Source organism: Panicum hallii, chromosome 2, assembly GCF_002211085.1.
Source record: "Panicum hallii strain FIL2 chromosome 2, PHallii_v3.1, whole genome shotgun sequence".
Taxonomy (NCBI): Eukaryota; Viridiplantae; Streptophyta; class Magnoliopsida; order Poales; family Poaceae; genus Panicum; species Panicum hallii.
Window position 1 is genome coordinate 14,224,165 of NC_038043.1, and position 13,006 is coordinate 14,237,170.

Genomic DNA, 13,006 nt, shown 5'->3' on the forward strand with positions numbered 1-13,006 from the left:
AGGGGAAGGATTTCTCAAAGTTTCAACTTGATGTCATCCACAAGCCCTGCCGATTCGGCTGATGGTTGATCTTCCTCTAATGGAGTTATTCCGATTGCAAAGGAGAACATGCTGTTATCTGGAGAGTCTTGCACCTGAAAAGAGCAAATAAGATTAGCCGATAGTCTTTTCTGTACTATAAAATTGGCTGGGAAAGTTTTTTTACCTGTTTCAAGCTCATTTCACTGAAGTTCGAGCCAGAAGGAGGAAGCAATGTGAGCATCGGTTGGGGAGCAGCGGCTCCATCATCGGAAGGGTCATGAGAAGAGGCCGGCTGAGAGGGGATCGGCTGACTGGAAGATCCAGCCGGCGCTTGCGTACTTGTTCTTAATCTCTTGGGCGCTGGAGACAGAGTCCTAATCTGGAAATAAATCAACAGATGTTAGTAAGTGCAAAAAGTGATTTAAGCGAGGGATAGTATCAGAGTATTGTTACTCGAGCAGAGGGGGAAGATAATGGTGAGTCATCTTGAGGATCTCTACTTCCTGTTAGATCACCGATGGGCATATTTTTGGCATATTCTTCAACTGATGACACAGCCAGGGTCAAATGATATTAATCACTCTAATGTAAGAATTCAAGGGAAGAATTGATTACCTGGTGAAGGATCTACAGTTGGGGTATCAACTGCTTGCACCGATGATGATGGCACCAATGGAGTGGTATGATGGCTTGAGGACCCTTGGGCCAGGGGCTTGCGAGTGGTAACCTTGGTGCTGGACTTGCGTTTTCTCCCTGCCATAATATCTTCTAAGGATGGAGCTCCATGGACGATGAGGGGATTCTCCGATGGAGGGGCATATACGATTGATCGGCCGCTCCTACTCATCATCGGAGCAGGTATATTGGGAGCCTGCAGTGATGGTTTTCAGGAAATTAATTAAAAGGAAATAATGGAGTTGATTGCTGAAAAATTTGGGAAAAGGTTTCTTCTATCTAAAATAAAAGAATGTACCCTTCACACCTCATCTTCGGGTTCTCTGTAATCGGCGTCGAGATTTTTGCAGTAAATGCTGGCCGATAGACAGAAAAGGTGATCTTGCCACTCTGACCACCATTTCGTAAAGGGAACCGGTGTAATGGGTGCGATCAACCAGTTGCTCAGATCAATGGTGCTTGCATCAGGCTCCAGATCCTTCAAGTGATTGTAGATTAAACCACTTTTGACAGTGTCTCTTGCTTGGATTTTGTTGGCAAAGAAAGGATAAATCGGCACTTGGCCAAATCCCTATTGCTGTGCAACTGCCGATGGATAGTAAAATTCATAGCTGGGGTGGCCTCGACCTGATGTGAAGCTAGCAGGCAAGATTCTAGGAGCCATGGCTTCTCGCAAACTGTTGGTTGCGTACTCATCGCCGATCCAGTTGTCAAGTTGAAATTTGACTAGATTCTCAAAGTCATGATTATCGTCGTGGTATGCAAACCAGATAACAGCCTCATCGGCAAAACCATTATAGAAGCATCTGAAGAAATCAGTTACGCTGAAAGTGTCATTGGTTATCATTACTGCAGCTTCTCCAAAGGAGGTGCATCGGCGGAGTTGAATCGGCTGTCCCTCTGCATAGCTTTCCGATGGGAAGGACATTTTCCTCAAGTACAGGCCCATGGCTTTATGCATGTAAGTGTTTAGCCACAATTGAATAAACCACCAAGGTCCTCCGAGGTTGTTGATGGGTTGATCGGCTCTAAGTCTAACCGATACTTGATGGAGTAAGTGATACACCGAACCAAGGAGATGCTTTCCAAGTGGGATCTGGTTGCCAAGTGCAAGTGATTCTGCCATCTTCAAGTTGTTTGATGCCAGGCCAACGGTTTTGCCGCAAAAGATATACTTCTCAAGCCACATATTCAGAAAGGCGGCATGCTCTCTGGTATCTATGGTTCCAGATTTGGAGTATTTTTCTATGTAGCCTTTCCAACCTCCAATGTTTTTGGTGTCAAGCCTATAATCAGTCTTGGAGAGAAGGTCATAGGATTGGTCAGAAGCAGAAATGTTGGGGCCGGTCAGCAGCATAACATCTAGCAAGGTTGGTGTCATCGGCTCGTGACCAAACAGGAACGCATTCAGGGTGTCTGACCAAAAGTATGAAGCCGATATCAACATCGGCTCATTCTTGATCATCTCTGACAGTGATAAGGTTATGCATTGACCTATATCATAGGTATCCCAATGGGTTTGGTGCAGATGAGACATTCGGCGGAACCAGTTTCTCCACCCAGGGGTAGGATTTGGCCAAGATCTGAATGCCAGGGACCAATCTAGGTTCATTCTGGCAGTTTTGAAAGGGATTCTATTTGTTTCCAGATTGATGAATTCAGTCGGATCTGGGTCACCCATAGGGCCTAGGCAAATCATGCTTGGCTGATCGGATATTGGGATGACTATGTCGTTTCTAAGGTTCTGAAGAAAGAAAAAGAAAGATGGCATAAACGAGTGCGGAAATAAAGTGGCGGAAAACAACGAATGAAGAAGGTGCCTAACCCGGGGAATCTCAGAGTGGGAAGCCATCGATGGAGGAAAGCAGATCCCGGAGCGCTGAGGAAGGAGAGCTCTTGAAATCCCTAGAAGAGTACCCTGCCTGAGTTCTTGACTGTGGCGGAGTTCTTGGAAAGAGAAAAGAAAAGGAATGTTGTGGAACAGATGCCGACGGAGAAGAAGATGGAGCGGTGAAATGGGATCCATATATATATACCGTTTGCCTGGAAGGGCACGATGGGAATTTGACGCACCGCTTGCACCAGGAACGAGGGTTTGTTTGAACGTGATTCAAGGCGTTGGTTCAGGAAAGGCAATCATGTCCGGGATGAATTTCGAAGTAAAAGATATATTACTCCGAAACTGGGGGGCATGTGTTGACGCTATTTTTTGACACGTGTTAAGATAAACGGCGAAATGGAGCCAGCGCGCGTGATGAAGAAATGAGCCAATTTTATTGATGCCGATGGGCATGGGGCTCCGATTTGGGAGGTACTGGCATATGCAGTTTGGAGATCGGCCAATGATATCCGTACCGATGTGCTGAGGGAATATTCCAGATGCGATTAGGATTAGGATGACGTGGTCGTAGGACAATTTGTTTTGTTTTTAGAAAATCTCTTTCCTTTTTGCTCAAGATATGTGCCTGCCGTAATCGGCTAGGACTCATTAGTTTAGGGTATAAATATAGGTTGTACGAGACCTGAGGAGGGGGATACACATCCAATAAACAAAGCTTTACAATTCTCTCCCAATTTACTTTTTTCAGCGACTTCGCTATTTTCTCTTTTTGCAAGTTCTTTCGAGTCGATCGAGGACATCTTACATTCGAGCGACTTGATCTGCTGGTAAGTTTTCGTTCATCGAGTAAATCTAAACTTTAGTTAATTGGCGCATCGTTGTTACTTCGTTTAGATTTGTTCAAAGTTATCGAATTACATCTAGGTTTTGACTTTCTGGCGTATCGCTGTTGTCTCATCTAGATTAGTTCATATTTTATCGATATCTGCTAGAATTATAGGTTTTTCCTGTTGTTTTAGCTTTTATCAGATCTACCCACCTTGAAACACGTGTAATCGGCTGCGAGATCTCTTAATTTTATTAAAATATCATAGAGCCGATTTGGATCTGTGTGAGGTGCTTTCAAGTAGCTTTATTTAAGTTGCACATTCGTAGCTTTCATATCGTTACACGCTTGCAGTCGGCTATTTTGGCCGATTTGTCATTTTCTGCGTCGGCTGAAATCTGGCCGATAGGTCGGAGTAGTTCCTTTACACGATCTATATTGCTACGCGCTTGCAATCGGTTGCCCAAACCGATTTGTCGTTTTCCGTATCGGCTAGATTTGGCCAATGGATCCATAGCCTGCCGATTACGCTGCGTGTAATCGGCAAAGCCTGCCGATTACGTTGTGTGAGCGACATTCGGAATACCCAGCCGATAAGCTCTCAAAACTAATTCCTTATTCTTTCTCTTGTCAATTTACAGGTCAAATTGACTGGCACGCCTTGGTTCGAAGGTTTGCGGTCTGAGCTTGGTGAACGGTACTCTCAGGTCTGGTGCGTAGATTTTTACGTCAACACAACTAAATGTCCCAATGTAGCGTGGTTGAACAAATAGTTGATTATGTGTACACTGCAAAACTAAAAACAATAAACACACACAATTTAGAAAAATTGTGAGCACACAGAAAAACTAGATGTTGGTTTTCAGGTAAAAAATGTGTACTAGTGGCGGGCACAATATACATGCTTCCTGTTCTTGGACCTCATCGACCTTCCTGAGCACATACAGACTGCGTCGTAAACATTCATTGCTGCATTTGAACGATATCTTTCTTGCAACATGAACATAAGGAGATTGTAGTGCAGCAGCCATCTTGAAATCCCTTCTTGGTGGAGTTGCATACTCTGGTGTGATGGAAAGGTCTCCAGCTTGTGGCACCTGTGCTGCTGCATGAGAGAATGTCCTGATAGCTTGCGGTGTTCCTTCAACTTTTGTTGTTGCTCCTGATAGCCTGCTGTTGGTGGAGTCTGCAACTTTTGCTGGTGCTGCCGCATAAGAAGTTGTCCCGATAGCCTGCGGTGTCCCTTCTACTTTTGCCATTGCTCCTGATAGCCTGCTACTGGTGAAATCTGCAACTTTTACTGGTGCTGCTACATAAGATGTTGCCCCAATAGATTGAGGTGTTCCTGCAACTTTTGCTGTTGCTCCTGAATACTTGCTGTTGTTGGATTCTGTTCTTGGCACCATTGATATTGTAGCATCCCTATTCTTAGCCTTTGTTTGTTCATTGATCTGAATAGCCCGTGCCTCCCAAATTTGATACACAACATCATCTAAGCCATCCAATGACCATGCAGATCCTAGATCTTCTAAGAAAGAAAGAAATGAAAAAAATAATGAGAAATATGGTGAATTTTGATGAACTTGCTTGCTGATGCATTAAAAAAATAGATGTGCGGGAAGGGAGACATGCCTGGTCGTTCATGGCCTTATGTGTTAGATCCTTTCTAAGGTGGTGTGGGCTCTACAGTGAACTTCATAATATCACAGTTGGGGGCGGAAAAATTCCATTAACTCCCTTTGGCAGCACCATGAACTGATTTCGATGAACTTGCTTCGTTAGCATGATTTTTGTCCCTAGAACTGCAACCTTGATCTGAACCACCATCCTTATCATTGGGTTCCGCTACGTTACTTGGCTTGTCTGGCGGCCTTAATCTTGAGCGCCTGCTGTTCAGATTGCCCGGTTTGTTAGGTGGTTGAGCTTCAGGTCCTGTGCTCCCATTGCTTGAATTGTAGGTTCACCTCCAATGCTGTTAGTAGCAGGTGCTGTTTCCAATTACATCCTTTTTAACCGTATATTGAGAGGACAAGGTCTTTCTCGAATCCCTGGTCTGAACCATCCTCGCTGCTGCTGATCCACTCTTCTTCATCTTCAATGTAGTCTGAATCTTCGTCTATGTCTTCTTCTTCGTCATTGTTTTCATGTTGTTTTGCAGTTTTCCTCCGCTTTGATCTTCTCAAGTCTGACCTGGGATAGTCTTCTGCCTCGGCCATGTCTTGTACGAATGTGCCAAGCAAGTCTGACGCTTCCCTTAGAACTTTGCTCACAGCATAAGCAATTTTTCTCTTCATCTGCAAAACATTAAAAAGTGAATCCAGTGTGTGTATGCTGATTTTGCTGAATACATGCTATAAAACTGCCTGCGGAGGAAACCTAAATTACTTAAGGACAAACACACCTCAATTGCCATCGGTCGAGGCGCCTTTGATGCTACAAATCTGTTTACATCATCCATTTGGAAAATGAAACCTGGGCCGCCGAATTTCCTGATAATTTAAACTAGAAAAAAGAAAAAAAAAAGGCAGAAAGGTGTGCGAGGCCATCTATAGAACCTATTTTTACTGCAACAAATGTGCATTATTCGATTACCTTTAGTTTGTCAAATGATCCATCACAATTTGTATCAAGCTTGATAACCTGGTCCAAAAGTTTCCTCATCCATGCAGCAATCCTGGGCTTGGTTGTAGGGATTTGTACATCATCGGCAGCTAGTGAATCTATGTATTGGATCTGCAAAAAAAAGATGTAAGAAAAAAGGTAAAAACAAGGCAAGAGATGCAGTGCAGAAGGTATTTTGGATAAAAAAAGGTAATGACAGTAAAGAAAAAAAAGGAATTGGAACTTACAACAAGTAGTAAGAGGCAACCCTCCACAGAATTTTTCTTGTTTATTTTTCTGGTTGCATCCTTCACCTGGTCAACGATAAATTGACACCAATTTAGCTTCTTCACACACGTAAGGTCGACTAGTGTTGGATAACATCTGAGGCTTATTCCCAAACTGGTGGGCGGGCACAAAAAGGTTGACACTACAATCATCAGCCAAGTCCTCAAGAAATCCTCATATGCATGCTTGTTTCATTTCACCCTGTTCATCATTTCTTCAATCTCGGGTGCTTGCCCTTGGATGACCCCATAAATGTTGTGCATGAAGTTGATCGCATCCACATCAAGCTCGTATTTCACCTCATCACCCTTGTTAGCAAGTTTGGAATGTCAGCCACAGACTCTGCTGTCATTGAAATCCTGCCCCTCCCAGGGAAAACTAATTCTGATGATTCAGCATCAAAGCACTCCATCTGCCAGTTGGCAAAATCCGATGGGATTGTGGCGCATGCGATCTTGAGCAGACCATCAAAATTGACTTCACCAATCATCTTGTGCTGATCTTTAGACATGACTTTATATAGCTTGACAAGTCCATTATTTTTACGGCGGTAAGGCGAAGCTTGACGACCTGCCCCTTCTCGACGCCTAGGCAAATAAGGCGTGCGGCGAGGCGATGCCATACACATATCATCATTTAGAATTGAGCAGCACAAACATAAGCGATTAGACATTTTTAGACTAACTGAACAACAACCACAAATAACCCCGCAAGTGGTTTTAATCGGTGGTTTTGCTTGACGCGGTTTTATCTTTATCTTTTTTATTTATTTTCGTTGAATTTTAAAAAATTATAGTAAATTATAGAAAAATCATAAAATGGAAATCCAATTTTATTGGACTCCACACGAGTAGATCTAAATAGTGAACATATAATATAGCGTGTTTTAGTACAAAGTTTTTCCTATGACCTATACTTTTCTATAATTAATTGAAATAATTCATAGCTGCAGCTTCTATGGTCCAATTATGGTGAAATATTTATGGTTAGCATATAATTATATGCTTGAACTGTAGTAAAAATTTCATACTTATTGGATCATGTATAACTTAGTTACTGATAAAGTATAGATTCAGAGCATAGATTTAACAAGCATAAATCTAAATAAATCTATAACTAAGTTACACATGATTTAATGAGTATAAAATTTTACTACAGTTCAAATATAAAATATTTTTTCCACCATAAAAATTTCACCACAATTGTACCATAGAAGCTACACTTATGAATTATTCCAATTAATTACAGAAAAGCATAGATATAAAACTACAGCAAAAACTTTATATGAAAGCATACCATATTTTATATTCACTGTGTAGATCTACTCATGTGAGGTCCAACAAAATTGGATTTTCCATTCTATAATTTTTCTGTGATTTACTATAACTTTTCAAAAATTCAGCAAAATAAAAAAGACAAAACCCGCCACTATAGTAAAACCACCGCCCAAAACCACTTGGAGGGTTATTTGACCGGTTTTGAAAAGTTTAGGCATAGAATATTCAATTTTATAGTTTTGAGGTGAAGTAGTCCATTCTGGATAGTTAGGGATATTATGTAGACTTTTTCGTAGACAGAGGAAATACTTCTCATTAGTAAAAAACAAGTCGTAGAGATCAACGGTTATTTGGTTATTTTTTGAGAGAGGAGGAACCAAAGAGAGGTATTGGTAACAAACCTCTTAAAAAATTGTAAATCCTCAAAAAACTTATAAAAAATAGTAGGCCGACTTGGGCTGACTGACGTCAGGTAATCTTAGGCTGGGCCAAGCAGCCTAGGCCGAATTTTTTCACCCATAGTGACTTGCCGGCCCAATGAATCCTGCTCCATCATTTAACCCCTCGAACGCCGCCAGCCCCGCCGCTGTATCCTCCCTCTCCGCCCACCGGTTTCCTAAACCTTTCCCGCCGTCGCCACAATGTCGTCGGAGCCTTCGCCCTCCGCTTCCCCCTCCGCTGCGGCTGATCAGCTCGCGGCCGACCTCTCCGCCTCCGCCACCCTCAGCAAGAAGCAGCAGAAGAAGGACGCCAGGAAGGCGGAGAAGGCCGAGAAGGCGGCGCAGCGCCAGCAGCAGCAGCAGACGGCCGCCGCCGCCGAGGAGGACCCCTTCGCGGCCAACTACGGCGATGTCCCAGTCGAGGATGTCCAGTCCAAGGCCGTCTCCGGCCGCTCCTGGACCAAGGTCGGCGACCTCGACGAGGGCGCCGCGGGGCGCGCCGTGCTCGTCCGCGGGGCCGCGCAGGCGATCCGCCCCGTCAGCAAGAAGATGGCCTTCGTAGTCCTGCGTCAGAGCATGAGCACCCTGCAGTGCGTGCTCGTTGCCAGCGCCGACGCATGCGTCAGCACGCAGATGGTGAAGTTCGCCACCGCGCTCAGCAAGGAGTCCATCGTCGACATCGAGGGCGTTGTCTCGCTGCCAAAGGAGCCACTCAAGGCCACCACGCAGCAGGTAATTAGCATGGAATTCGTTTTATGTCACTACGATTATTTCTTGATCCTAATTTGTGTCAATATGGTCTTCGTATCGACGTCTGGTGACCCTAGGATGGTGATTCAGACATGTCAGATGGTTTGTGTGATTTATACATACATAGATATTTGCTCGCTGTCACCACCACCATAGCTAAACTAGGTTTACTCCTATGGCTTATAATTCATAATGCAAACTATTACACGCATTCAGCATTGCGGTTTGTTTGATTTATCCAGTTCCGATATAGTGCATGAATGGATTGTTTCTGTGGTCCTTCTGGATGCATCTTGCAGGTGGAGATTCAAGTGAGAAAGATTTATTGCATCAATAGGGCGACACCAACCCTTCCAATTAACCTCGAGGATGCCGCCCGGAGCGAGGCAGAATTTGGAAAGGCTGAACAAGTATGTTCTATGCAAATTATGTGCTTTGTCAGCCCCCTCTATTCTGAAAACACACAACATTGTGCTCCAGATTTCCTTCCTATCATTTTTAGAGTCATATCGCAGTTCAATGGACTGACTGTTGCTGTGATTGCAGGCTGGAGAGAAGCTAGTGCGTGTTGGTCAGGATACCCGCTTGAATTACAGAGCTATTGATCTGCGCACACCCTCTAATCAAGCAGTATTCCGGATTCAGTGCCAAGTTGAAAACGTAAGTTCTTGGTATTGTTTCTACTAATTGTTGATTATGGTGGATGGAGCTGTGTCGATAGTACGCTATATGACCTCCTTACATATTACTAAAAAAACACGAGTCTGCTGAACTTTTATACTTGCAGCATAGTATATTATATTTAATAAAATGTTCTTGTGTCTTTATCTGTACTTGAATTTTTCTTTAGCTGTGGCTCTTGTTTAGATATGTGGATTCAGTGGTCATGTTCATACTATATAGTACCCTTTTACCGGTGTCTTGCAATTCTGTCTTATTGCATTATTACAATTGAGTTCTACCATGATGCATAAAATAATTGTTTTTAAGGTGAAAACTATGTATCGCCTTGACTCTATCTTAATTAGGCGATTTGTCAAGGTGCCATGATTTGATGATGTATTTCTTTAGCATGCAATAGTCACAGTGCTGGTTTGTAAATATATCTTTTCCTGGGTATTCTGCAGAAATTCAGGGAATATTTACTGTCAAAGGACTTCGTTGGGATCCGTACCCCAAAACTGATTGCAGGATCTAGTGAAGGGGGTGCAGCTGTGTTCTAAGTTGTTGTACAATGGACAGCCTGCTTGTTTAGCGCAATCTCCTCAGCTTTACAAGCAAATGGCTATATGTGGTGGATTTGAGCGTGTATTCGAGGTTGGTCCCGTATTTAGAGCTGAAAATTCCAACACACACAGGCATCTTTGTGAGTTTGTTGGTCTCGATGCTGAAATGGAGATCAAGGAGCATTATTTTGAGGTAAGGGTGGAATGATTTTATTTCATTTACTTAAGTAATGATGATTAAAATGGATTTCTTTACACAGGTTTGTGATATTATAGATGGCTTATTCGTGTCAATATTTAAACACTTGACCACAAACTGCAAGAAGGAACTTGAGACAATAAATGGGCAGTATCCTTTTGAACCTTTGAAGGTAAATATTATTGTTTGTTCTGTGGTTCCCACTATATGTTACTATTTGTGCCCTTTAGCTCTAATAACTGACTCAAATTGTGCGAATTATTCATGTAGTATTTAGAAAAAACCTTGAAGCTGACTTATGAGGAGGGAATTCAAATGTTGAAGGTACAAACTTGCTGCTGTTTCATCTCCATCTTGATTACTTGAGCACTTATTATATTAGGTCAAGCAATCACATTAAACTTTCCTGAGTTGTTATATGCTGGTCTAGATTGCAGAACGTTTTTATCATGCTTGGTTTAGCATATAATATTCAGTAGCTAGTACCTGCTGACGACTTTAGTATGCATAAAAATGACTACATTGCAATTCATTTAATTGGCAGGAAGCTGGCACAGAAATTGAGCCTATGGGTGACCTCAACACTGAAGCTGAGAAAAAACTTGGTCGGCTTGTCAGGGAAAAGTACGTAGATTCTACAACTCTATTACATTTTACTTTATAAATTTGAAGCTTAATTTATGGTGTTGTTTGTAGGTATGGTACCGATTTTTTCATTTTGTACCGTTATCCTTTGGCTGTACGTCCGTTCTACACCATGCCATGTTATGACAATCCAGCTTACAGCAATTCTTTTGACGTGTTCATCCGAGGTAAGCTTTAATGCAAGTTATCAGTGAGTCATAAATAAAATGCGAAGTTATCGCCGAGTCATAAAATGTCTGTACTGGGGTGAACCCTTTTCTTCTGTAGACTGTGGGTAAGGCCTTTGAGTTTAGAACTTTAGATACAGACTGAAGTTGTTCCTTCTCTTATTTTCATTCATCCTAGGATATGCAGTCTTTGTGTTTTCTTGTTTTATTTAGGTATCTTGATTGTTTTTAATATATTTGAGGACTATTTATTTGATTTTCCGATCACCAGTTTTAGGTGTGAGATATTTCTTATTCCAATCATGCATATTTAATGTTACTTATAGTCCATGTGCAACTTTGGTTCTTTTTATTGCAAACAGTTAAGTAAAGGTATCTCATTTTCATGCTTTAGTTTCCCTCTATCTCAGGTGTATATGCTTGCAGTTTGGGTTTGAAAATACAAAATTTAATTGTGCATAGACATTGTAAATATGTTTTTTTTTCTTTACCAAGAAATAAGTTCCTTACCACTCTGCACATATTCTAGCTGGCAAATCTTTCCATTTGGTCTCCTTTGAATGTACTATTTATGTTTTATCACTATACAAATAGTGTTCTATTGTACAGAAATGGGTGTCCAATACGTTTGTCTTGCTTAATCTGGCAATGGAGACAGAAAAGAGATTCCGTTACCTGAGCTTTAATGAAAATAGGCACTGTAAAAAGAATCACATCATTTTTCATGTTCTTTTGAAATGCACGGAAACCACTAACATCCTGTATGTCAGCTGGCCGTCATGTTTGATCTTTATGATTAGGTTATCTTAGTGTTTTACACTGCATCATAAACCCTCGGATTGTGCCCTTGATCAAACTAAGCAAGGTTTAAATGTTCAATTCAGTGAACTTAACTATTGTGGCTGCCTTATTCGTATATTTTCTGCTTGCCTAATGGGAAATCAATTTGGGCTTCACGAGTTCCTTTCTTCCCCATGATGGCATTCAGTATTAGTAGCACTCATATACACCTGTGGAAGTTGTAAATAAGTTGTGTATTTGGGAACCTGCGTTTTAAGCTTTCAAGCTGCTGCGTAAAGCAAACTGTGGTGTTTTTTTTACGAAGTTGAGCTTTACAATGATCAAATAATGAGCCGGTCCAAATTTACTGATTTGATATAGGTGAAGAGATAATTTCTGGAGCACAAAGAATACACACACCTGAGCTGTTGGCGAAACGTGGAGCAGAGTGTGGAATTGATGTGAGTACTATCTCAGCATACACCGAATCATTCAGGTATGTTCCACAGTCTTCCATGTTGCAACCTCTATTATATAGCTGTGTTTCAACACTGCATCAGTTAGTTTCTCTTATCTGTTTGCCTGGTACTGATTTCAAGATATTTTTATCATTGTAGTTATGGTGCACCTCCTCATGGTGGCTTTGGGGTGGGCTTGGAGAGAGTCGTGATGCTGTTCTGCGCCCTAAACAACATCAGGAAAACATCGCTATTCCCTCGTGACCCACAAAGGCTTGTCCCATAATTTCCATTTTGCCAGAGCTGAGGATAATCCCATTGTGAATTCCATATTTGCCAACCCTCTGTCTCTCAGCTCTTGAAGCAATAGGTTTATTGTTTTGGAAGTAGGGCTGTTGCACAAAGCTACTTGTTTCTACTAGTTTGATTAAAGCCATTGAACAATACATACCTCATTCGTGGATTGATGTTCTCATTTCGGTTCTTTCTCACTTCGCCCGTGTACATGTACGCCCGGTGGAGATCCTTTGGTTGACTATTCCTGTTGATAAGCTGGGTTGCTATGGCAGCGCCATTGTTGGGTGGTGTGTGTATGCGTGTTTGATATGAGGATTGACCTGATCTCCAGTTCACCGGACGGGCGTTGATAGCTTTGTTTCATGGAGTGCCAAGTTGGCGAATTCAGGGCTTTTAATCGAGCTTTGACCAGAAATCTTGCAATCGTTATATCAGGATGTTATCAACCATGTTGAGCAACTTTGCTTCTAATTGAGCTTTGATCATGTGAGTATAGAAAAAATATCAGAATTTTTG

General features: G+C 42.0%; 1 pseudogene; it reads left to right on the forward strand.

The window, feature by feature from the left end:
• The first annotated feature begins 8,142 nt into the window (after nt 1–8,142).
• On the forward strand, nt 8,143–12,867 carry LOC112882258 (annotated as a pseudogene).
• The last annotated feature ends 139 nt before the right edge of the window (nt 12,868–13,006 follow it).